General features: G+C 39.9%; 1 protein-coding gene and 1 long non-coding RNA gene across 2 annotated transcripts in view; both read right to left on the bottom strand.

Annotated features, from left to right (window-relative positions):
• tspan18b (tetraspanin 18b) overlaps window positions 1–2,629 on the bottom strand; it is a 41,097-nt gene extending 38,468 nt beyond the window's left edge. Inside the window, exon 1 of the mRNA XM_042496899.2 lies at window positions 2,296–2,629. The gene's annotated coding sequence lies outside the window, so the exon portion shown is untranslated. The remainder of the gene's footprint in view (window positions 1–2,295) is intronic.
• A 19,875-nt stretch (window positions 2,630–22,504) lies between these two features.
• Window positions 22,505–24,590, bottom strand: LOC148189220 (uncharacterized). The gene is made up of 3 exons (XR_015776894.1): window positions 24,537–24,590; window positions 22,954–23,063; window positions 22,505–22,828 (listed from the first exon to the last, which is right to left on the bottom strand). It is a non-coding gene; the product is annotated as an uncharacterized LOC148189220 (long non-coding RNA).
• Between the last annotated feature and the right edge of the window lie 2,753 nt (window positions 24,591–27,343).

Genomic DNA, 27,343 nt, shown 5'->3' on the forward strand with positions numbered 1-27,343 from the left:
TTTTAGGACGTTTCTCAGATTTTAGGACATTTCTAAGACTTGAAGATATTTGTGGGATTTTAGGACATTTGTGGGATTTTAGGGTGTTTCTAGAATTTTAGAACATTTCGAGGATTTTAGTACATTTCTTGAAATGTAGGATGTTTTTTAGTATTTTAGGAAATTTCTAAGATTCAAGAATATTTCTAGGATTTAGGATGTTTCTTGGATTTTAGGACGTTAAAGGATTTTAAGACATTTCTCAGATTTTAGGACATTTCTCAGATTTTAGCACATTTGTTGGATTTTAGGACTTTTTTCATATTCTAGGATGTTTCTTGGATTTTAGGACATCATGGACTTAGCTAGGACCTCTGTCAGAGGGTGTGGGGGATCCTCCACTTGCACTTTTTTGATAAGCAAGCTCTATTTTGATGCTGTTTCATACACTCTAGCATCTTATGTACTAAAACTACAAAAACAATTCCAAGTGTGCATACTGTCATTTTTATTGTGAATTAGACAATGGCTGAGGGGCCACCTGGCACCCTATCAGTGGCCAGATTTGGCTCCCGGACAGGAAGATGAATATTGCTATGTCTCGCTAACTCTATCTCACACTTCCTTTGCTATTCATCTGCGTTTGCTGTATGTTTCATTGCTGGCAGCGCAAATGTGTGATTAAGAGCAACACATTATCAGAGGCACTATTAAAAATGAGTGCACTGATCACCAGTGGCAAGTCTCACACCAGGTGTTTTGTGTCTGTAGGCGGAATAAATAGCAGCTTGGCTCGGAGGAGATTTGAATACACTCAAACATGCTCCCTTCTAATTGCTACTCTGCGCATTGTTGCTGCCAACCTTTATTCCCTGTATAAATTACACTGTAGGTTTACAAACCCTGTTGTTTGCATTTGTACTTATCCTGCAGACATCACTTGTGTTTCTGAGCAACAAAACTATTTCCCAACACTGGTGTGAATCAAGCAGAGGAGAGAGAGGCTTTAGGCGGAGTTTAGTCATCCATGTTGGCAGCTGCTCCAAAAGCATCAATACTACTGTTTCTTTTTTTTTTCCTTTTTTTTTTGACAAGGCACCCACAACATGCTGAACAAACACGCCTCTGTTTCCAGTTTGTGTGCTTCTCTCTCTACAAATTGTTAACTCCCAGTCATTTAGGGTTCGGGCATAGAAAAAAAGAAGAGGGTGGAACATGAAGAGACAGTGAAAGAGAGAAATCTTTACATGATGCAGCAGTATGGTCGCCCGGCTCATTAATCACAACAGGAGCTGATTTGTCAGTCTGTGCAAGCTGGTGGGGCGTGATATGATTCTTCTCTCCTCTTTCCAGACACACTGTACCAGCCTCAGGGAGACAGAGAGCTGGTGTGAGTAACTCGAGGCGAGAAAATCCAGCACACTCACCTGGACAATGGTGTGTGTTAATGGGTCGCCTGGAGCCAATCTCCTGGGGCGAAATCTGATTAGAACTTGATTTCCTGCTGTATCCGGACAAATATCTGAGTCTTGTAACTTTTCACTCTGCTGGTTTCCAAACTTTTGAGTGAACTGCCCTGATTTCACTTAAAAGTCACATGCTTGGCACTACTTTGATAAAGCCACTGTCCTCAGGAGTATTGACTTTTTCAAAGCTCTTGAATACATCATGTTGGCTCCGGTGGAGATCAGACGGAGAGCGAGGTTTTGTGGATGATGTATCTCTGATTAATGGAAACTGACAGTGAACTCCTGCCCTACAGCAAAGGTAGCGCCGTCAGAGGCATCCATCTGCTGACCCCAAACATCCATGCAGACAGCCTCCTCCTCCTCGTTATGGCTGGAGCCCCGTGGGAAGGATGCCAGCTTGGAGACTGACACACATCACTCTGAATCCCCCCTGATGTCAGGTCTCTCAGAGTATAACCTACTATTATCTGCATTTAGGCTGCCACATTTTACATTTCAAAGACTGAAATCTGAAATGTGGTCACCTGGGGATATTTAGTGTTTGTGTATGTTTATTCCCAAAGGGGAAAAAACACCAATCTGACCCAAAGTGAATTTAAGTCTACAGCCTAATAAGCAATTATGCTGAAATTCCTCCTTTATTTGATTTTTCTTCCAAAATGTTTGTTCTTTTGGTTTCTGCAGCTCAACTTGCAGCAAACAAAGTAGGCAGAAATCAAACATCGCCCACCAGACACGCTGTTGTAAATCATGAGCCCGTTCAACACGACAGTCACGAAAACAAGCGATTCAAAACATCCAGCTTTCACATTTAAGTTGGAGACTTGTTGTAAAGCGCGTTTCTTACCTCAAAGCGCAGCTCAGTGCTGAAACCTGTGTCTGTGTCAAGCTGTTTCCCTGCGAAAATGTCACTAAAAAGCCGATTTGTAGAGCCTGGGACTGCCGAAGGTAAGCGTTCATGTAGAGCAAAAAAAAATAAATAAATGCCGAGTAGCTGGGACGTCCACGGAGGTGAATTGTGCCCAGCAGTGTAATAAAATCCACTGCTCCGAGATCTGCGATCGCAATTTGGACAAGCACGCAGCGTAGAGAGGAGATTGGTATGCAAACAGTTTAGTGAAGTCACTGAAAGCGGAGCGGCTCCTCCAGCAGCTGCTCTGCTCCGGAGGGCGGAGACTCTCCTCCGATACACACGCCCCCGGTTTACCTTCTCTATTGTCGCTCCGGTATGGCTTCTTGGAGGGGTAAATAACAGCAGTGAACCACATGTCAAAATTAGGTGCAATGCCTCTGATTTAAAGTTAATGTATCCAAAAAGTTTTAACAAATCCTAATTGCTTTATTTCATTCATTGTAGAGTAATATTGAATAGGTTTTGGGATAAAAAAGGAAAGAACACCATAAGGAAAATTCTTGCTAAGAGTTAAAGGGACAGTTCACCCCAAAATCAAAACGACATATTTTTTTTCTCGTACCTGTTGTGCTTTTTATCAACCTGGATTATTTTGGTGTGAGGAAGTAAGTGTTGGAGATATTGGCCATAAAGATGTCTGCCTTCTCTCCAATATAATGGAACTAGATGGCACTCAGCTTGCGGTGCTCAAAATGTGAAAAAAAATAATTTGAAAAACTCAACAACTTCATTTTCCAGAAATCATGACCTGGTTGCTCAATATAATCCACAGACCCTGTTGTGAGCAGTTTTATGTCGGAACTATTTTCTTTCTACTGAAAAACACCTGTCAACCGTATAAACCTTTAGAAGGAGATATGCATCCACTCATGGACAAGAATCTCCTGTTCATGACACCAGGGGATGATGGTCTGCACGCCCTCAGTTTGGAAAAACAGGCTGGAGTCTGGCACAGAAGCTAACTAATATACTGCTGTGGATGGGGGTCAACAACAAATTATATTTTAGCCACCCAAAGAAGTCCCACCTAATAAAATCAATTTCAGTTTGAATGTATGCTATACTGAAAGTATTCTCACCACTTTGACTCTCCCTCAGATAGTTTGTTTGGACAGGGAAGTCATCACTGTTTTTTTCAGTGGAGTCCAGCTCTGATGACGGAAATATAATGGCTTTATTTTATTTATGTTGGAATTGCTGTCTGACATTAAGGTCAAGTGGTGAAAATACTCACAATATAGTGTACATTTAAACTGATTTTTTTTTTATTTTTTTTTTTTTAGGTAGGACTTTTTTAGGTGGTTGAAATAGGCTACATTTTATTGCTGACCCCATCCACAGCAGTACATTACTTAGCTTCCATGGACTCCAGCCTGCTTCTCTGAACTGGGGGCGTGCCAACTGCCATCTAAAGCAAGTCATACATGAATTATTGATAAGTACCTCATACAACTCCACTTCAGAAAATCAGAACTGTCCCTTTAACGGGGTCCTCATAGGCTGAGCTGTAGGCCCTAATGTTGGCTAGCTCAATGTGGCTAGGTGAGCTACCAGTTAATGCACACTTCTATCTGTGCAATTATACAATTGTTGGGTGTAGTTAGCGAGAAAAAAAAAGTTCCTAAATGAAACTGTTCACAACAAGGTCTGTGGATTATCTTGAGTAACAAGGTTATGATTTCTGGAAAGAGACATTGCTGTGTAGTTTTTCAAATGTTTAAACACCACAAGCCGAGTGCCTAGTTCCATTATATTGATGAGAAGGCACATCTTTATGGCCGATATCTCCATCACTCTGCAACTCACACCAAAACACTCGAAACTGATAAATAGCAACAGTGGTGAAAGTAAAAGTATGTTCTTGGTTTGGGGTGATATGTCCCTTTAACTGGCACATATGAGAGTGCCATTCATCCTCTCATCTAATTCTGGGTGAGATAGCTTTTCCCTGCAACTATTGCTTTTTTAAAAATCCATTGCAGAATTAGAATAATAAGAATAAAGTCAGAAATTTTTCATCTCATCTTCTTTGAATTCAGACTTCAGATAGTAATCTTAGATGTCAAATAGTTTTTTCATGTGGCTCTTATCTTTCCCTACAGTTTGTTTGTGTGGTCTCAGTGGGGGAAATGCCTTTTCGTTGGAAGTGTGGGACAAAATAATCATGCATGTCATTGTGTTTATCCTGATGATCTTTTTCACACACAAGCTCTTGGTAGAAGTCAACATCTTGTTTATACAGATAAGACAAGATACAGCCATCACTTGTGGGGAAAGTAATAACAAAAAGTTCAAAAGAATGACTGCTTCTCGAGAGTATCCAAAGGCATAAACTAATATTATCTTTTTGAGAGTAATGAGTATTACTTTCTTGAGAAATGAGCTCAACGCTGTTTTTGATTCTGGCAACAGATAAGTGACAACCCTCAGATAGGCAACTGATAGTTATTGTTTGTCCCTTGTTAATTATTCATGCTGTGTGCCTCTCTCACAGTCAGAAAACAAGAGGAGTGCTTTTGTTTCGAGTTTGGAGGGGGTGAGAGGCGAGGGGGGGTGTCTGAAGTGTTTTCTACCCCTCTGTGCTCCTCGTGTCACAAAATCTACTACAGATGGAGAGCAAGATAAGCGCTCCAGAGACTGATCTTTTTGCCTTCTCCTCTAAGGTCGTGACACTGACATTCCCAGTGGCATACGTGATACTTGCAACCCCCAGTCTCCTTGTATTTTGCCCTGATCCCTTTCTTATTGGCCCTTAGGAAGTGTGCAATTTTAAGAGCATTTCTGAACTCAAGAATCAATGACAAAGAGCAACTTAAAGTGACGTTTAAAACAAGGCAGAGATTATCTTACGGAAAGGTTGGATTCAAAGACTCGTCAGGAGCTCGGTTCAGACGCAGGGCCTCCGCCTGTGTAAGAAAAGTATCACAGGAATGGCTTGGCTGCCGAGAGAACAGCTGTGAGGTATTTTCTTTTTGGCTCCTTGGGTATTTTCAGAGGGCTCAGAGAGTAAAGAAAGGCTGAGGTGAATCACTGACTAAAAGCACCTCCTCCCCCAGCCTTTTGAGAGCTCACATGGATCACTGGTGCTGGGGAGGCATTCTCTCTTCAGGCCCTGAAACAGCACAGTTTGGAGATTATTTGTTTTTCTTAGCTAATCAGTGATTGATCAACAAATGTAGTGATCCGCGGCCCCTCGGGATGTAGTACACCAGTTGATACACAGCTCCAAAATTAGTTAACAGTCTCAGGTTTTGACCTTTCAGTGATGGTCTAAGTCACTTTGCAAGAATTCAAGGAAACAGTTTGAGTCAGAGAGGATTTTAAATAAGTGGTGACTGATACATAAGAAAAGCTGGCATGCAATTCACTCTCCAAACTCTAATTAAGCCCTTGAAACCTGGATTGAAATCAGTTTCCTTGTGTGGCATTGAGACGCCTTTCACAAGCATTTAAACTCCTGAAATGTGAGCAAATTGGTTTGATTTGTTTTGGAAACATGGGGAAAAAGGCAATGAGCTACTTGGCAAGAAATGTCCTGCAAACTGCAAGAAATTTCTAAAATGTGACAAGAAAAATTACCTGAAAAGAAGAGAAAGACAAACAAGATTAATTAAAAAAAAACTGGAGGAATAACTGTATATATAATTATTATAATAATATATTTAAAATTAAGTTACAAAAAAAACTATTTTAAATTATTTTAAGCATTTTTTTCAGACCATTTCCTTGTTTATTTTTTTCTTTTTACTTTTTTTTTCTCAAATTTTCAGGTTTCAGGTTTTTTGAAACTTTTACTAATTTCTTACAGGTATTTTGGGTAATGTCTTGTCAAATTAGGCCACTCATTGCCTTCTTCTTATGTCCTTGAAAGCAGAAATCAGACAGATTTGCTCCGGTTTCAAAGGGTTAATGACATTTGAGGTGACTCAGATGAGGTGATGGAAGCTTTCGGAACAAGTGGAGCAAACTATTTATTTCAGTGAAATCTTCCAATGAAACCATGCGGATATTGAACCACGGGGAATTTGGATTCAGCGCTGCATTCATTACATGTGCAAAAATAATTTGAAACCCTTTTTGGCATGTTTCGGTATACAGTCTACTTGTTTTTCCTCTTTCCAAGCTGCCGGCAATAAAATTTACTCTAGTGTCCATGTTAATCACATATCACACACACACACACACACACACACACACACACTGATAGGCGGACTATGCTAGCTTACAGGCCATTCCTCACACGCACATTCTTATCACACACAAAACCATTTAATTCAATTTACACAGCCCGCGCTTCAATTTCACACACATAGCATCATACCACATGCTATCTCATTAAACAGGCTGCGGACATGCTTCACGAGCTCTCACAAAGTAGGCCTCATTGTTGTGCATGCACACACACACAAACACACTCACAGATGCACACAAGGGACATAGTCTTAAGGAATTTCCCCGGCAACGGCATTGGAGTAATTTAATATTGCATTTTGTGGTAGATGTGATCCAGGATTGCTTTGTCCTTAAATGTTTTTTAATATGTAAATTTTCAGTTCCTGTAAACACACAATGTAATTTCACCATTCTGTGGTTGTTGCACACAAATAAAGCTGTCTCTTCCTCATAATGAAACCTGATTTAGGTTGTGCATATTTAAAATAGCATTAAAGCTCTTTTTCCATTTCAACTGTGCAGCGTGTGTAGTGTAAAAGAATAGTTTGAAATTTGGGGAAATACGCTTATGGTTTGCGTTCATGCTGGCATAGGTGTAAATTTCCTGTAAATATTTACAAGATGTGCATTTGTCTTCCCCAATGAAGACATGAAAGTTGCAGAGGACTTTTATTTTTTTAAAGACATTTTCACCATAAACTGATGCAGAAAAGACACATATTCACCAGAATTCAGGAAGTGTGTTTGATGCTCAAATGTTCTTGCACAGGACTCCATATCCCCTGTTTTGTACAGTATGTGTCCCCCAATGTTCAGGCAAAACCCTTACACTTGTTTGCTGAAATTTTAATCAATTCCACTCTCATGATTTGTCATAGCGTTAAGTAGAGGCGCAACAAGCAAATCTAAGCTAATCTGTAATTTTCTTGACCAAGAAAGTTATCATTTAGTCTATAAAATATAATTTAAAAAAAAAACTAAAAATGCCTGTTACAGTTTTCCGAAACCTTGGATTAAGTCCTCATAGGGCTTCTTTTGTCTGACCAACAGTCCGAAACCATAAAATATTCAATTTACAATGATAACAACCCGTTCAAAGCATCAAATCCTCATATTAGAGAGGCTTAACCAGAGAGTGTTTGTTAAAAACATATTAACTAATTATCAAAATACTTAATAATATATTAATATTTTGTCAACTAATTGTTTCAACTCTAGCGTTATATGTAGAGCCAGCTGGTGATTACCTTAATTTAGCATGAAGACCATCGACCAGTTGTAGTGACTTCACAGTTTCCACTGGTAATCTGGCAACCTCACAGGAATGGCAAGACATACACTGGTGGCTCAGGCTAAAGGTGCAACTTGCAACTCAGTTATGGTAAAAATTCATACACATTCACACATCAACAGCACAGCTATTAGGGGCAATTTGGGGTTCAATATCTTGCCCAAGGATACTACCACACCGCCAATCTTTCAATTAGTGGAAAAACAATCCTGAGCCACCCACGCCATCTACATATTAATGCAGAATCTGTGCACTGGGACAAGATTTTGGTATTGAAAGTGTTCTGGTTTCTGTTTGTTTGTAGTTTGAGTATTGACCAATATTTGGTTGAATGCACATTAGCAATCTCGAAACTCATCGGCTATTGAAAAAATGTATCTGCATTCATATGCATATATCTGCTGAGCACCATAACTCTGTATATATAGTCTCAATTTGCAAACTGGACTGTAAACAATGACAGGTGCACGGATAAGAAAGTCTTGGCCCTGATATCCACTGGCTACACTAGAACACCCAAAATATTGTCTGTTGCCTCCAAAGCCTAAATCATTGTCAGGCAGATAGCTGTTGGGTTACAAGATTGCAGTTCAGCAAGAAGTAGTTCCACCATGTAACTCCCCTGTGAAACCAAAACCTGTCTTTATTTAGATGTAAATATATTATGTGCATCGGAAACAAACTCAGTGACTGAACATTAACTGTTCGGATTAGGCTCACACTCACAAAAAGGCAATTAAAAGTTTTTTTGGCAACTTTATAAAAGACAAATAGAGCATAAATCGCAGTAGGAGGATCAGTCACAAAACACTGATGATTGCTTTTTATGATTCATTTATTTCTGAATTTTTATTTCATTTGCTCGAGCAAACAAACAAAGCCACGGAGAGTTTATCCCCAACTGTGCGATTTGCCTGCCATTATTCAGATAAATGTAACATCCCAAAGACACACACACACGGACATACAAAAACACAGATGCACGCGGGAAGATGTCAAACACACTCATGCAGCCTCAATCTGTCAGGGGGCATCAGCCAGCTCCCTGGGGAAACATGCCATCATGTCTCACGGCTTCCTGCCCTCTCGATGACTCCGGGACCAGGATCAAACTGTGAGGCTGGGTGTAGACGGGTAAGACTCATCTCCTGCCCTCATGCCCCGTGGCGGAACCACACACATACACACACACACACACACACACACACACACACATACACATTTGGTTGCACTACCACTGAATTAGACTTCGCTGTCTTTAATTTTCCATTTGATAGCCTGAGTCATAATTCTGTTTTCCAGAACTTCAACATGTATTTGTCCTGAGGCAAAACCTTTTGGAAAATAGTTAGCACAGATATTTAAGCAGAAACCAGTGTTGTGAGGAAAGAATTTGACTGAGACACTATTCAAAATCAGTGTGCTTTCACATGAAATCATCTGTGAATTCATGCATCTCCATCTGGCTTAGTGAGCCTGTCAGCATCTGTCACATGGCCAAGCTGGCGGAGAAGAGAGAGTAGAGGAAGGTGACAATAGACTTTGACACTCTTAAGCTCGAAGATACTGCATCTTCTTTATTTGGAAACATCTTCATCTTAACAACTCCTGTGGTAATGGTGTGGGTTACCTGGCTGTAACCTAGCAACAAGCCCCCAACGCTCTTTAGAGGAATAATTGGTAAAATCTGTAGGAAGAGGCGTAAAAAGGAAAATCAGAGTATTAGCATGCTTAATCTGAAGTCAAAAAGCTTTTTCAAGCTTTTTCTGTGTTTAGACTGGTATGTTTCAGTTTGACTTTTTCTCTGTTGCTGTGTGCATTCCCCTGCATTAAAAACACCTGTAGGCACTTCAGTGTGAGGTTCTCCTCCACCTTAATAATTACGGGTGTCTACCTGCTGTAGCTCAGCCAGTGACAGGAGCCTGGGGATACAAGGGAGGAAGAGTGGGAGGGAAGAGATGTATGTCAATCTGATATTATATTCTGCTTTCAGGAATTCGCGCAACAGAAAACATCTGCCGGCTCTGAGTTTAACCAAGCAGCGAGAAAACACACACATAAGGCGTCGAGGCTGCATAGCGAGAGGAAATGGAGAGTGTAAAGATGAAAATAAGGAATGACTGGGCCATTTCTGCCCTTGCTCCCTCTTTATGTACAGTAAGTGTGTTGACTGACTCTCCCTCCAGCCCTCTCACCCCCCTGAGTGCCGCCATTTCTTTGCTGTCTTGCGGTGACAAGCCAAGCGTGGCCGAGCTGCCTCCCTACACTGTATACCTCCAGTGCTCCCAAGAGGATGTACTGGCTGGTGAATGGAGGAAAGTAGGACAGGGGAGCCACCGCTGTATCCCCTCCTCCTCCTCCCCCAGAAATCTGATTCACCGGGAGGGAAAGATCCATTTGTCTGTCACACGCAATTTCTCTCCTCCTCTGTTTCATTTGGGGATTTCGTTTTCCTCAGAAAGAACATGCATCTTTAACTCTGTAGATTTCTCATATCCATTCAGTTGCTGTAGGTGTGCTATACATTCAGCGGGACAAGACATCACTGTTTAGTTTAATTCAAAAAGGTCTGAGCCACTTCTTCTGTCAGAAGACTGTGGTTGTGTGTGCAACACAAGTATGGCGGTCTGTGGTTATTGGTCCAGTGCAGACACATTTTCTGGTCTGGGAGTCCTGGAAGCTGGAAATGTGGGATATAAAAGATTTTTAAAAATGAATTGTGATTTGTGGATTGCAGCATTTCTTTCCCCGCGCACTGTAAAATATTGCAAGCTAGTTAGACTTAAGATGTTCACAATCTACAATCTGAGCTGACTATACTGAATCACACGAAGCAGTGAACAAAAAGGTATGTAGTTGGAGCTCCCTCACTGGAGACTAAAAGCACCGTTGATAATTCAGCAGTAAAGTACATTTTATTCTGGTAAAAAGCTTCATAAAAAAAACAACGCAAAACAATCTTAAGAAGGGATCAATCCATTCATGACACAGTGATCCCCGACTCAAGGCGAAGGTCAGCTAGGGGTAAAATGGGGGAGCCCTTCCCTACTACATTTCCTGTCTACTTCTTCCATCCTTGTTCGGACCACACCAATCTTTGAACTTGGTCTTCATTTGTTCTCAGCTGCATATCTGTAAAATTCTGTGACAGTATCTTGCACGGTTGTGTTCTTATCACAACTTTTTAATGTTTTAGTTTTTAATTTTGGGGCGGCACGGTGGCTTTGTGGTTAGCACTGTTGCCTCACAGCAAGAGGGTCCCTGGTTCGACTCCCAGTTGGAATGGGGTTCGGTCCGGGCAGGGGCCCTTCTGTGCGGAGTTTGCATGTTCTCCCCGTGTCTGCGTGGGTTCTCTCTGGGGTCTCCGGCTTCCTCCCACAGTCCAAAGACATGCAGCTTAGGTTAATTGGTGTCTCTAAATTGCCCTTAGGTGTGACTGTGAGTGTGTATGGTTGTTCGTCTGTATGTGTCGGCCCTGCGATAGTCTGACGAACTGTCCAGGGTGTACCCTGCCTTCTGCCCGATGACAGCTGGGATTGGCTCCAGCCCCCCCGCGACCCTTATGAGGACAAGCGGTTACAGAAAATGACTAGTTTTTAATTTTATGCACCTCTTACCAGCAGAGAACAAAAAGATCAATGAGGAGAAATTGTGTTAGAGTAACAAAGGTAAATGTGGTAAATTTCTTCATTTACCAAGCACAGTCGTCCCCCCCCTCCCCTCTCTCCCGCTGGTCAGCTTTCACGTTAATAAGGTCTTTCCATGCCCGAGTACACTTATGTATGTACACAGTCCGATACAGTAGGTGGCAGTATGCCCGTAGTTGGTCTGCAGTACACACAAAGAAAAAGAAGCAAACTGCTTGCGTCATCATCTAGGTGCATTTAGTTATGATCTGTGTGGGAAATGGGCCCAGTGCCCAGTGCTGCTTAGATACAAAGGTTTCGGAAGAGACATGAGGCGTTAAGGAATGTCTTTAAAACTTGAGGGCAACTTGCGGTCATTTGTAAAGTGACAAACAGACCAGTTGTTGACAGGAATATTCTTTTTTGATTTCCACAGTGACTTTAAAAAGTGACAGTGACAGAAGTTATGTTATTATAATGGCAGTGACTGCAGCATTCACATAGCACAGCACTGTTGCTTTCTCACATCCTGCGGACTGTACTTGCATACACGTGAATCATGCACAAGACTACTTTTTCAAGTGGACCCCGGTATAATTGTGTCCACACTAATCAAATGAACTGGACTTTAGGGTCAAGTGGACTCAGTTCTGGGCCCTGGTCCCTGATGTGAAACCACCATTAATCCAGTCTGGGTCAACAAACAAAGCAAAACTTGCTATATTAATCAAGTCAAATTGCCAGCAGTTTCTTTAATTTTAAGCTACAACCTATCTAGCTCTATTTAGCTCTGTGATGAGATACATGAATGAGGTAAACAATGAGGCAACTTGTAGCTGTCTGAAACCACCTTTATAAACAGCGTCTCTACAAACTACCTCGCTTTGTGCTAAACTAAACTTAGCAGCTTACGCTAGCAGCAGACTGAATGTTTCTACTGAGCTGAAGCCTCCGTGTTGAACATTACAGTCATATGAAAAGTGATGCATTCACTTACAGGCGTATACATACTAAAGTGCATTTGATGATGTAATTGCATACAGAAAGTGAACAACCTATATGGGTTATGACAGTGAACCTTTGAACAGTACCCCACTAAGTGAAACAATTCAAATCAGCGAAGTGATACGTAATTTCCAGCTCTAAAGAAAGCTTAATGAGCTAAGCATGTTCAGTTCAATTCAGTTCACATTTGTTTTGTCACACTCATATACATTGCGCTCACAGTTGCTTTCCACTTACGTACTCTCAGAGCAAACCGTCTGTTCTTCATTCCCAATAAAGTCCTTAGAGCTTTAGTTTTTCCTGTTGGAGTCACTTTTGTACCAGCGCTACAATAAAAACAACATGTGAGGTTGATCCCACAGCGTTTGATAAGGACTCAAGTGAATACTTACAATCGACAAGGTTAGCATTGGTTTCATTATTATCAAAGTAAATAACCACAACATGAATTAACATGTATCCGAAGGCACATAGCAAGTTCCCATTGTGTGTTTTTCTGGATAAACCCCTTCAAATGTGTCATCTTGTTTTCAAGGAGGTCCCAAATATGCACTCACAAAAACAAGAAAAAACACAACACATGAAAATGACAGGAAAATTATCAAAATTCAGGAATCAAGAGCAAAACATGCAAGCCAAAGACAGAAGTGGTTCTAACGTAGAATCTCGTGGAACACCTATGTACCAAGTTAATAAATCTGAATAACAACATTGTGAAACATCCCACTACTTTATCCCAGAAGCTTTAACTCCCAAAAGATGCTAATGAAATCTGAGCTGTGCATTAATAGGAACTGTGTGTGAGATTTAGAGGGATTTAGTGGTATCTAGTTGTGAGGATCACAAACTCCAACCATCTGAAACATCTCTCAGTTAGAAATCCTTCAGTGTTCATTGTTCAGGAGTTTTTACTGGGCTCTCAATTACCTGCCAAAGACTCTTTCTCCCCAAAACAAACAGACTAAGTGCTTTAGATTGAAAAAAAACCCCACAGTTTAAAACTGTTTCATGTTAAAAAAATAATGTGTCTTCTGCGCTGTTTGGCATGTCGCAGACAGGGTGTTCGCCCAGCACCCGATAATGTGTGCTCACCTTCCTCTCTGATAACTTAATGTTTACTGTTAGGTTCCTCTCCAAAATAAATGGACTTGGTGATTTAAACCAGTCAAAACACAGAATCAAGCAGTGTAATTTTACAAATAGTGTTTTTCTGATGCTGTTAGCCTTGTCGCTGAGTGGCTGCTAACTGTGGTGTGAAAACACGAGCCCTAGCTAGAACCAGTGTTTTGTTTGTCCATTCTAGGCTACTTTAGAAACATAGCGGTGCAACATGGCGATCTTCGTAGACAAGGACCCGCTCTCTATGTAGATATGGCTTATTCTAAGGTAATCAAAAACACAATGATGCTCATTTTCAGTTGATTATACACTAAAGAAAACATACTTACTATATTATATTCCATTTCTACCAATACATCCCACTAAATCCTTTGAAGCATTTTAAGTCAGGAGCTCATGTGTTCCTGTGTGATGTTTTACAGTGCACTTATTGCAGCACATCTAGTTTTGACAGCTTTTAACTGGAGATTAACAGGTGGGGAATCAACACTGTCATGGCGGTCAGTATTTTTTCCTGCCTCCGGCCTGCTGGAGGCCCTGCTGACCCCAGATTAATGTGGAAACCTGTTAATACAGTTTGAGCTCGGGGCTTTCAGAACCATAACTCTTGCTACTGTCCTATCCCACCACTAACATTGTTTTTTCATGTCCACAAGCTGATAATGATGTTCCCAGAGTTTATTTTGGACCTACTACACTTTACACCACAGCCTTTCTACAGATGCCCAGGTAATTTTCCTCTTTCCCTTCGGAGCTACTATACATAAATGAAATATGGATGCAGCTCGAAATCAACTCCAGCGGCATCCAATCTCTTGAATCAACTTTGGGGATGTTTCCCTGCCAACTCCTGCTTGGATACCGACACTTCCTTAGCAACTGCATGGCCAGCGGCTATATATGTGCATTTAATGCTGACAGGAGCTGCAGGGCTCAGCTGTTGATGGAACACAGTTATCCTTTTTCTCATTACTGTCTGCTCTATGTGAGATTCACCAGGCCTGAGGACAACCATCAGGGACTTACATGTGTGTGCACAGTGTGGCCAATAAGCAGAACAGGCCCACTCCTAGGTAACACCTGTCCAATGTTCTGGACAGAAATCTGAGCATGCAAACAAAGGATTTACTTTCTTCCTCATCACACTCCAGATGACGTCAGATATGGATGCAAACACAGCTCCCTGACAAAAATGAAAATTGCTCAAACATGTTCAAAGTGCCAGAACTTGCATGCATAATTTCATTTGTGCTCCTCCTGTAAGTGTTTGCTAACCTGTTTCTACATGCACAGGAGTCATGCTTCCACTGACAAACACATAACAGAGTGAATACCCCGAAATCAGTGTCCAAAACAAAACCTACTGTGCTGAACAGATGTTTATTTTGGGTACTGTTTCCATGGATATATCAAGCACCTCAGGCTGAAGAAAAGGTGATGTCATGCTTAATCCTTTAAATGCCAGATTTCTGTTACAATGCCACTGTGTTTTTAGGTGAAAAATTAAAAATTAATTCTGTTCAATATATTACATGCAGAGTAGATTTTTATTTGCAACATTGGTTGTGACCATGCACCAAGTGGAAATAGCATGTATTTTCTCCATATGCCAAATATGGTCAAAATTATGTTATCAGCTGGAAAATAGTCAAAATGACAAATTCCAAGTCAAAAAGCCAGAAATAACACAATACATGTCTTTATGTTTTGATGGCTTTGGGATCAAAACTGTCAGTTTGAATGGGTTTCAATGGAGCATTTTTTTTTTACCTTAATAGTCTGAATGTAACTATTTAGTTCCACAGTGTATTTTACACTTATTGTAGGAGCTGAGCTGGAAATTCACTGATTACACTAAAATACCCAATCTGGACTTCATATGCATGAACACAGCCAGAATTACCCAAAAATGTAGAATGAAAAGCATGTAAAATGAGCCAAACTGTCCCTAAAGGGTTAAAGAGACACCTTGACATTTTATGTTTCATCAGGATGCTTGTGTTCACCAGACAAAAAGTTGCAGTTCTTAAATATCAGAGGATGCCTATAAGGTCGCTGGTAATCTCAGAGCAAAAAGCAATACAAGCACTGTATTTCTGTATTGCCCCCCCTCCCAGTAAAGATCTTAATGTAAGTGGGCTCCACCACCGGCCCCTAATGGTCACACAAGGTCATCAGCACAAGCTTTCATCTGGTGAAAGTCCCTGCCACCAAAACATTGCATTTGAAAGCCGCCTCCAGTATTATGGTGCCATCTGGAATCAGCTAGACCAGTCCATGCAAGAAAAAAAATCACCCAGGCTTCTACTGTTTGATGTCTTTCAGCCTAATTGTTTTATTGTAACAGGGTGGCTCATAGTGATGCATTCACACATAATTAACACCCTGCTTTTGAACCCCTCTGTTCTAAAGCAGCATCTTTCAGCTCATGGTTTGGGTCTAAAGCCCAAAACAAATACTGTTTAGCTCACTGTCACTGCTCTTTTTTGCCGTCTGGTTTCCTGCATAGCACCAAACATACAGAAACAGTTATCAACTATAGCTGGTGAACATAGTGGAACATTTAGCAGCAAAATAACCAGACATTTTCCTCAGGGGTTTCTGATGAGCTAAAAGAGCTTAAATGAGAATGAATTTTAGATTTACCATACATTCATCATGTAGACACCAACAGGACTCCCAAATGCTAATGTTGCTCGATATCTGCAACAACAAGTATCAAATTTGTAATATCAGCTTAAAAAGTTGTAACGTGTCTGGTGTGTTTACAGCTTGTTTTTGCTGCAACCAGTAAATGATGCTGAGATTAGTTTTTCTTTAAAAGGTCAATTTGAAAGTCAGCATTTTACTTGCTCCCTTGACAAAAAGCCAATGGAATTTTTCCATTTCATGCTGCACAAATGAAACGTACAAATGTAACATATCAATGGTTTTCCAAAAAGTACAATGCCAAAATTTTCTTTAAGCAACTAGGCTGCAAAAATTCACAGGTTTGAATATTTGCATGTAGGAATTAAAGTTAATAAAGTGAATTTAATTGTTCGCTGTCTTCATTGGGGGATCCAGACATTTTATCCCCCATATGCTTTCCTCCATATTCTACTCACAAAACCCATCTGCTAAATGCACACACAACTCTTTATGACCAATGAATAAAACATTCTAAATAATTATGTAAAATGAATGATCATGTTAAGCTTATTGAAACTCATTTTAGATGTAATTATTACTTGGTCACCTTCTATGGATGGATAGGTCGTGTCGCCAACAAGTCTGTCAAACAAAGTGAAGCAATGGATAAGAAATGGACAATTATTTGTCCACCAGGGCAAAGATGATCCCGGTCCTGTCTGAGTGATGTGGCACATTAATTTACCGATGGATCTCAGTCTCATTATTTGAAGATGTGATTGGGGTACAAAGATAATCCAGATGATTGATTGGAATGGTCTATCAAGAGGAAAGGAGGCACAGTGGTGTAATCACTTCTATACAAGGACAAGACAAGGTGAAGGTGGAGTGTCTGATTGAACATTTAACCTTGGATCTCCATCAGTGGTGATTCAACGTTCGGCCAATGAGCTGTGACATATTGTCATATCAAAGCCCTTCTTCAACATCCATTTGTTGCAGCATCAAAGAATAAATGTCACATACCATATGAGACGGAGGACTTAATGAACAGAAGAAGCAATGAGGAGGTACAAAAAGCAAACAGGAAAAGCATAGCAGAGCAGGTTGACTCTTATTTTCTTCTTCATGTCAAAACTCAGCAGGCGGTTTCAGGGGAAACATCTGACTGCCGAGTTTCATATAAAAGCTCATTTTTAAATCATAAATCCACAAGCCCGAGTCCATCAAGGGGAGAATTGATGCCTTTGTCAGTTGGCAGTGTACATTTTCGTAATAAAAAAGATCAGATTCTTTGATGTGATATTTATATCCCCCCAGGATGAATGTTCAATTTGCTCTGACTCCGTGATACCACTTTGAAAGTGACAGATACATGAAACTTTAACGTGACGTGTGGATTTAGGGAATACTGCTCATATAAAAGCACCAGCCTCCTGCATCAGGTTTTCTTTTACGGGAAGACCTGTAAATCTGCCCCGACCACTCACCTTGTGTTAAGAGCTTCAACTCTTCAGCTGCCTTCTGTTCATTTATTAATTAAACTGTTTATCCTGAAGCAAAGTGCATTAATTACTGCTTACACAAATGCACGCCGCTGTAGGGTCTTCCTTAATAATGAAAGCATTTTCCTCACAGCTGGCAATAATGTGACAAACTGCACACTACTAGTAAATAAACAAAGTACTGTTTGTTGTCTTGTAGGTATGCACTGGTCAAAAGAGATATTATGATTAAAGTGACCTGACCTTAATATCCAGATAAGGCACTGTGGTAAATATCAGGTAGTTTTTGAGCAACATTTCATTAAAGGAAGTTTGACATTTTAAGTGCTTATCGTCTTTACTTGGCAGAAGTGAGAGAGATTGATACTGCTGTGGTGTTATTATACACACATATTATTGGTACTGAATGTCTTATCTAGCCTAACTTTTGGCAACAAAGTGACAAAACAAGGTCATTTCCCAAATTTGAGGTAGATTTTAGAACAAGCTTAAAATGTCATTGACATGCCAAAAGATACTTTCTATGTAAAAGAAAAGTGGAAATTGTGATTTGGGGATTTTTATCTGCAGGTTGCTACAAAGGTGTTAACGTTGTTTATGAAAAAAATGTAGGGTTCAGTGTTTAAGATTTAGGGGGATTTAGTGATGATTGCATTTTGCAACCAGCTGAAACTTCTATTAGAGTTATGAACTATACGCAGAGCTGGAAAAACTCTGAATAAAGCAGTTTCATATTACAAATCAGTATTTCTACAGTGCTTTTCAGGGTGTTGAAAATAGGCTACTAACCCTGCTAATATGTGCTTTGCTTTTTTCTCTGATAATTTAAGATCCAGATGCTTGGGTGCTTTGGGTTTTGTTTTTTTTTTTTACAAGGAGCAGAATTATCTGCAGAGGTCTCCTCCTCTCCAAAAGAAACGGACCCAGTAATCTAAACAGGTAAAAACACTGATCAAAGTGTATTAATGTTAAGAAAAATCAATGTTTCCAATGCTGCTGATTGCAGAGGGGATGCTAACTACAGTGGCTTATACAAAAAATGCAAAAACACGAGTAGCCTTATCTAGAGCCAGTGTTTGGTTTGTTCATTCTGGGCTACTGTAGAAACATGGCGGTGAAACATGGCGGATGCCCATTCCCTATGTATAAATGGGTCATTAAAAGGTAACAAAAGCAAAATGCTTTTTTTTTTTTTCCATTTGAATACAAATGAGAGAAAATATACTTATTATAATGTATTCAATTTCTGCCAATATATACCCTTGTAAAGCAGTTTTGTGTTAAAGGCAGCTTGGAATGACAGGAAGCCATTTTTATAAGTTCAGGGGATGTTCGATTTTATGGAAAAATGGAGCCTAAAAAGTAAAGAAAATTCCACTTGATCAAATGTTCTATCTGCTCAGGGAAAACCTGAAAATGTAGACAGACCAAATATATATTCATACAAACTCTTACCGGTGGTTAGAAAACAGAAAGAAATAATCATATTAAATACTTTATTACTCAAAAGGCTAAAAGAATGGATTTTGGTGTTTAAACTCAGCACTCAGTGTCACCGATTGTTCAAAACAGTCATGTCTTAACTGCCTTCAGAGAATAAAAACAAGATAAACTGTAAGCTTTGAATTACAGCACAATATTTGAGCCTTTTGGTGAAGGTCCTTTTGTTATTAACCAGTGCTTTATATAAAAGAAAAATACTTTTCTGCAGAGTGAGAGGCGAGATGGAGAGACTCAGGCCACATCCTCCTCTCACCTCATTCCCTGTGAACCCTCATCTAATGGCTATTTAATTCATAGTACTAACGGATTATCAAAGCCATTTAAATTAGTCATTATGGAGAGGATAGATTGTGAGACAGCCATGGGAGGTGGGTCACGTTAACCAAAAGGCCTGGAGGAAAAATGAGGAAAGCATGCAAATGAAATATAAAAGAGGATGATTTTTCTTCTCTCCCCGTAGATTCCACGGGCTCTACTTATGATTTAATCTGCTATAAAGCTGAGCCCACTGTGGGAAGCCCTCGGGGAGGAGGAGCTTTGCCTCTACACTTTTACCAGAAATAATGTTACAAATTCAAGAGAATCTTAGGAGAAAGAGCAGAGACAAAAGAAGACGTGTGTTTGAGAACAAAGTTGGAGAGAGAAAGATTGAGGAGCAAGGCGACGGGCGGCACAGAAGCCAATAAAATATAGATCTCAAACATCACACTGCAGTGACAGGGTGACCTTGCAGCCAGTGTGCCGTTTAGAAATAGCCAAGAAAAAGCAAGAGGGAAGCAAATACAGTTATGTTGGACTGTATTTATTTTATGTCAGCCTGCATTACTCTTCCTGCTCTCTCTGTCTACATGTTGTTTTGCAGGGTGGCTAGACAGTTTCCAGACTGTAAAATCACACATCACAGTGAGAGCAAAACTACTTTCCTGTCTGGTTTTGAAAGTAAATATCAGTGTAAGCAAAATCTGAATTTTGTCATCCAGGTTTTTCTTAAAGTAACAGTACAAAATTTTAGGAAATTTGCTTGTTTACTTTCTTGCAGCAACTTAGGCCGCCGCATCATTTTGTATATAAAGTATGATTGTGCAGACACCATTGTGTTAAAAGTCACACTCGTCACACCTCTTTTGCATCTGCGATGCCGGCATACTATCTAAAATCACACACTTGAGCGGTATGATGCAGCCATCATTTCATTCTGTGTAAAAATGCAATGACCTATAGCCCTATAGCATGATCTTTATGTAAAAGGGGCTTTAGATGAGAAGATTGATACACTCTAATATCTGTATGTTACATAAAATATGCAAATTAAACTAGCAGGTGATTAGTTTAGTTTACCCTCCAAAGGTAACAAAATCCACCTACCAGCACATTTAAAACTCAATAATTCTTGTTTTTATGTAATCGGTACAAAAACAAAAGTAAAAATGCACTGACATTTGTGGAATTATGTGCAGAACTGTTTTTATGACTTCCTCATCAGGCCATCTGTTTCCAGTCTTTGTTAAGCTAAGCTAACTATCTCTTGGATCCAGCTTTGTATTTAACAAATTGTGCTCTTTATAAAAAATATGCTGTATTGTTATGTAAAACTGTGGCTGTGGCTCAGGAGGTAGAGTGGGTCATTGGAAAATTGTGTGGATCGATCCCTAGCTCCTCCAGTCTGCATCTTTCCCAGTGTGTCCTTGGGCAGATTGCTGAATCCAAATGTAAGCATAATAAAAATTTCTTATCTGTTTCAACTCACGATTTTATCAATTATCAGTAAATCTATCAGTTATTTTTGAATAAATTGCTCATTTTCACGTAAAACACATGAGGAAAAAGTAACTTCTTAGGTTAAACCTTGAGGTGGCTTCTTCAGACTCTTGATGGGTCTGACTTAAAACCTAAACCCCCCCCCAAAATATTCAATATAAGGTGTCGCAAAATAGAGAAAGCAAGTAATTTATAGTCTGTATCTTCTTTTAATATGCTGCCCTTTTAACAGACTTTTTTAACAAGATGACTAGTAAGATAACACATAGACAATTCCATGTACCTGTACTGCCCTGTTCCTGCAGTGCAAATGGCAAAGAAACACCATATTCAGACATTTGAGAATGTTTGTAACCAATTAACAAATATTTCAAATCACTGTCAATAAAAAAAGAATGATTAAAAAAAACAATTCTTGGTTGACTTCTCATTGTAATCAACAAATCGTTACAGCACCAGTACTGTAAACACACTGCAGTATCAGCGCTCTGTAAAAGAGATTAATGATTCTAATTTAGAGGATCGCTGGAGGTGAGTGAAATTTAAATGCATGTAAAACACAATAAAAGCCCTGTTTCAGAGCTACATTAAAATCCTACATTATTATTCCTATAACCGTTTGAGATTAAAGAGTGCTGAGAGATGTACTTGTGCATCTACACATGAGCAGACAGTCACAAAAGTGTGACACAGACCACTTCATCAGCTCATGTCTCCGCTCACCACAGGCCACAGGCTCTCCTCCACACTGAAAAGAGCTCCAAACCGTATAAATATTTATGTCCATTAATAGTAAAGAGGCAGCGCCAGTAGATGCATAATGCTCTGCTACCGGCCTTATTTTCGAAAGGAGGATGCACTCCAATTGCCACGACGTCTCTGTCGCCATGACAACCGAGTTCAGCGAGCGAGCCAAGCAGGACTTGGCCTTGTCAGTCTGCTCAGACAAAAGTAGCATGATTCTTACAATCTGCACGTTAAGTGTGCTCCAGCAGCAATATACATGATAATGATAACTTGTACTTACTTAAACATCACAAGGGCACGAGTTCTAAGCGAGGGAGTATGTGAACAACATGCTTCAACGTTACCCTTATGAAAAGGCTCACATCACAGACATCAAAACGTGGATATGGACATGATTAGATGATCTCAGGCCATTTCTAGACATTGTTACCAAATAGCAGGAGCCACAGAATACTTTGACCATATAAAGATCTGAACGCTTACGAGGAAAGCAGATGTGAGGAATTACAAGCTATCACATTCACATTCCACAGACCAATGTGTGCCGGAGTCCAAGTCCAAAACATTGTCTTAACAAGGAGCTGGAGATTTATTGTCCTCCTGCTGTCAGATGTTAGTCGAAGGGGGAATTTTGACAGAATCATTACACATATGAACACTATCGCTCATAAATAAACAAATTATTTCAGCCTTCTTCCATCTCACACACATGAGATGGCTGCTGAAGCCCAGAGCACCAGCTCTGGGCTTCAGCAGTCAGTGTATTGAAGTTTTGTGATCACGGACATGATTTCTCTTTGCACTGACATCCCCTCTGGGAGCAGTGACGGTTCTGGGATGGAAGATGGATGGAGAACGAAGGGGGGGATCTTTCCAGAAACAAATGAAAGACAGGAAGCACAAATAAAGCTGAGGCGCGTGTCAGAAAACAGAAGCATGGGGTTATTAGAGTGTGTGTTGAACACAGCAGTTCCACAAGGGATTAGGGAGGCCGAGCAGCAGGAGCTATTTGCTCCAGAGAGAACAGCTTTCTGACTTTCTGCTTTCAAGGTAACGCAGCTTTCACTCACACACACAGCATGCATGCATGTGCTGGCTCAAAGCGCCTCCTGCAAAATTAACAAAGAAGTTTGGTCATTGTGTGAAGAAAAGACATAATATCTTCCACCAGAAGACGGAGCTGGAAAAGTTGAGTTTTTTCCAGATGAAAAAAGCTTGTGAGGTGAGGGCTTACATCATACAGTTAGTCATTTTCCCCATGATGACAGAGTTCCTCTGTAATGACAAGGGTCTGTCCCTCTCAAGCTGTCTTCAAAGACTTTCACTTTCCAGCACAGAGATAACCTTGTGACAGAGTCAAAGCAAATTTAGCAAGGGGCAACGGAAAGTGCTTTACATAAGACAAAAAATGACATTGAAAATGCATGGGGAGAGTAAATGAGTCAATTGAAGATACAGAAAGCAAAAGTATTTTTAAATTTAGATTTTAATGCAGATCACTTTTTAAACATTTAATCCTGAATTTAATGTTGGTTGCACAATGTAATGGCTATGGAACAATGAGAAAACTGCGTCCAAATGGTTTGCTATTAGCCTAGCTTTCACTATGTAATTCTGTCTGCTGAGAGGTATGATCATCAGGGAAAAATGAAGGACCGATTTACGGCAGAAAAGGAAATGTGTCAACCATTGTGCAACAAAAGCAGCCAGTGCTAGCGAACTGCAGCAAGTGCATAATTTTGCAGTGAACAGGTGATTTTGCAGTTGTTATTACTGTCCACAGTTGGAGTGAAAATGGCAGAGGACGGAGCAAGTAAAGTAACTGCAGAAATTTTGCACAGCAAAAGAAAAAGAGCCGCGTTAACAGATGCCACAAAAAAGGCAAAGAGAGAGAGAGTGAAACTGGGATAAATTATAAATAAATTAAAAATATATATATTTTTTTAGTTTATCACCAATCCCTAAAAGTGACCATCAGAGAACTCTGCAGCACATTCAGAGGGCAGCAGGCAAAGCTCTAGGGAACATCTATACTAATGCCTTTTCATTTTTCAACACCTTTTTACAATGAAAATGGTCTCTATGCAAACAAGCCTTTCAGCATCATTTCAGAAAGAATCTCTGTAAATACGAACACACCTGAAAACACACACCATATGACAATTTACTCACATTTAGCATACATATGCAGGTGTAATCTGGAGGCAGACTGTCTACTCTTCTTTTAGAGTAGTCTTTTAGTTTAGTTACATAAAATACAACAGAGATGGCGATAAAGTACAACCTGAGATTTCTGTGCTTGTACCAATAATGAGGTGGAACTGTTACTGAAAGTAATGTTAGATTGGGAGACACTGTGGGACAAATATTGGGACATATCAGACGTACTGGGAGCATTATTCATCACAACAGGTAATGGGAAAGGAGTAAGGAAAGTTATCCACACAAAAAGATAAAATCACTAAAGTATGTAGACCAACTATCTGTAATGTTTTGGCTTGACACATCATGGCTGACAAGACCCAATTGGGAAGTGAACGTCGGTGTCGACATCATAGTTTTCAAAAGTCTGTTTCTGCCCATCTAGACTAAAATGCAACCCCAGAGTTTTCAGACTAAAACAGAGTCAGCAGCATTTTCAAAGGTCTCTATTTCAGGGGATCCAAATAACCAGTGGACGCCAGACGTAAATAATGTGACCTGACAAGAACCAAGAGAACCAAACAGTGCACATCACTTACATACAGTTTGTGTTTTATTTTCATATGTCTGGCCATCTTTTTTAATTTTCAAAGGTAATTAGAATATTGTACTCACCTGTAATCACAGAGGTCTGGGATCACAACCACATCACTGTAACACAGCTAACCTGACAAAGAAAGACAAGCAGTCAGATAATCATATGCATGTATAAAGTTAATTCAGATTATTTTAACCACTTTACATAAAAGGGAAAGTCAAAGGACAGCATGTGCACCCGTAACGTCTTAAACAATCGGTGCACACACAGCACCAAAGGAAATGAAGAAGACTGATGTGCATGTGTTCCTAATCTTAACGGCAGCAATAATTCAACAATTTACAAGTAACGGGTTAAAAAAAATTCAACTTCAATCATTCTCAGTGGTAGGAGCTTGTGAATAAAATATATAAAATGGGAAAATCAACTCTCAGGTTCATATCTTTGAGATATGATATCTAAGATAAATATACTGATGTTTTTGTGTATGCATATGGACGCACACTCATATGTGATGATGTGTGCCTGTATTTAAAAATTCTTAAATTTCTTCATGTGAACTTACATACATGTACCAGTTACTATGATTATTATTATTATGATTATTATTATTGTTGTTGTTGTTGTTGTTGTTGTTGTTGTTGTTGTTATTATTATTATTATTATTATTATTATTATTATTATTATTATTATTATTATTATTATAATTATTTACTTTATGTCATACATTTTGTTTTGTGTTGTATTTTTAGCTGTCTGTATTTTTAAATTCAGTTTTTTTTCTATTTTTTTCTATTGTGATCATTTCTATATCACGGAAGTTCTTAAAATGCACAAAAAAACAACAAAAATGGTGCACACACAATTGTAGTTGGTCAAAGCTGAACCAGGAACTGAGATGTTCATAAACAGGCAGCTTGGGTTTACATTGTCACAGGTTGCCTTTGTATATTCTTTAAATAAGATTATCTGACCCAGGGTGTATGGCAAGCAAATAAGTTTTTTTAAAAAACGTTGCTTAGCAACGTCGCTGTGCTCCCAGATCCATGGAGAGCAAAATGTTATTAGTACTGATAAAAAAAAATGATGCGCTCAGTTCTCCTGGTTCTTGTTAAAACTTTTGTAACACTTTTCAGCATGTTATTAAACTGCCGAATGGTGTTTTCCATTGCAAACTCCATAGCAGTTGCAGCTGTCCACCCAGCTGGAAATAAATTCATGAATTCATGTTATTAGTAGAGGTTATATTTTTTTTCCCATCTACTTGTTCATATTCTAAAAACTGTCCACTGGAAAATGTGGCTGCTATTTGACACTGCTCTGCACTGTCTGCCTGTCAGAGGTGATGTTATTTGTTCAGACTGTGACCCCCAACGTCCCCCCCACTCCTATCTGAGAGGAGAGACACCCCATGTAGAGGCAAAACAGACAAGGGTGTGGAAGAAGACTGGCCTGCTTGCAATGACAGCAGGACGTTCCCACACACACACACACACACACACACACACACACACACACACACACACTGAAATCCCCAACAACAGCAGGAACCCCAGAGCGTAGGAGAGAAGGGCGGGGGGGACTGGGCGGTGGTGGTGGTGGGGGGGGATTCTCAGCTGTGCCTAAGGACAGTGAGACAGCAAAATCCAGGACAGGAACACACACACATATAAATACATGCACACACACACACACACACACACACACACACACACACACACACACACACACACACACACATTCCACTCAGTGTTATTAATACAGGTCGTCAATTAGGCCTGACCCAGAAAGCCTGTCTGCACGAAGGCTACACAACAAGCTGAAACAGACTGACGGGCTGAAAACACTCCAAATCCCTCCACTCAGCTCACTGTCTAAAAGCCTGGATTAACTCACACCCATATAAATACAAACATGCCGAGCAAAAATGCCACTTAAAAAAAAAAACAACTCGTCAGCCCTAAGACTGACTAACAGGTGCAGCATCATGCACAGAGATACATAAATGCAGCATTTCTACTCCATGACACGACTCTACTTAACTTGACTCGATTTAAAAAAACATTGCAGCCTTCAAAAAACTACACCATACACTACATACACTTTACTGTACAAGTGACAAAGTCCACACATTTCTCTGTTTGGCTGTCAATTAAAGGGATTCAGCGAGAGTTGCATTGAATCTGGAGTAATGACCAGCTCATTCTTACAAACTTCAATTTTTTCACAGAAAGTTGCACAGTTCTGCTTGTTAAATGCACAGACTTTTTTTCAGAAATGCTAGGTAAGAAACTTCTTTTTTATTTTTAGGTTTACGTCATTAATTAGACAACAAAATACATGATTAACATTACTTTTAGCCTTAAAATATGTACATTTGTTTCTAAGGTAATGCAGAGGCACATGACAATTGTCACTAGAATAGTATGCTACACATATCAGCACATTACATTGTTAAAACTCAATTTGTGTTTGTTTTACACACATAACACAAACAGCGGGCTCCAGGGTAAAAGTCTGGTATTTGTTTGACCCCTCTAGCCCACCCTATGCAGACATTTTGTACTATGGCAGTTGCTCAGAGCATCAAAAATGCCACCGCCTGTTGCCTCTCATACCACCACTAAAGGACCTTGCTGTGTTGGTATCTGACGCCAAGGGCCACTGACCAACCATCTGTATTTCAAGAGTTCATGGCAGTTTCGTGCTGCATCACGGCAATCAGCTGAGAATCACGCCTACACCAAAGAGCACTATCCCCAGTGGACATTGAGAAAAGGAGAAAAAGGGCCTGGTATCAAAAGTAAGTTGAGGCGAGTCGAGCCAAACCACAAAGTGGAAATGAGGCCAAAGCCTGCATGTAGCAGGACAAATCAGACACGGG

Source organism: Plectropomus leopardus, chromosome 7 (assembly GCF_026936395.1).
Source record: "Plectropomus leopardus strain MGB_pleo_1.0 chromosome 7, ASM2693639v1, whole genome shotgun sequence".
Classification (NCBI taxonomy): Eukaryota; Metazoa; Chordata; class Actinopteri; order Perciformes; family Serranidae; genus Plectropomus; species Plectropomus leopardus.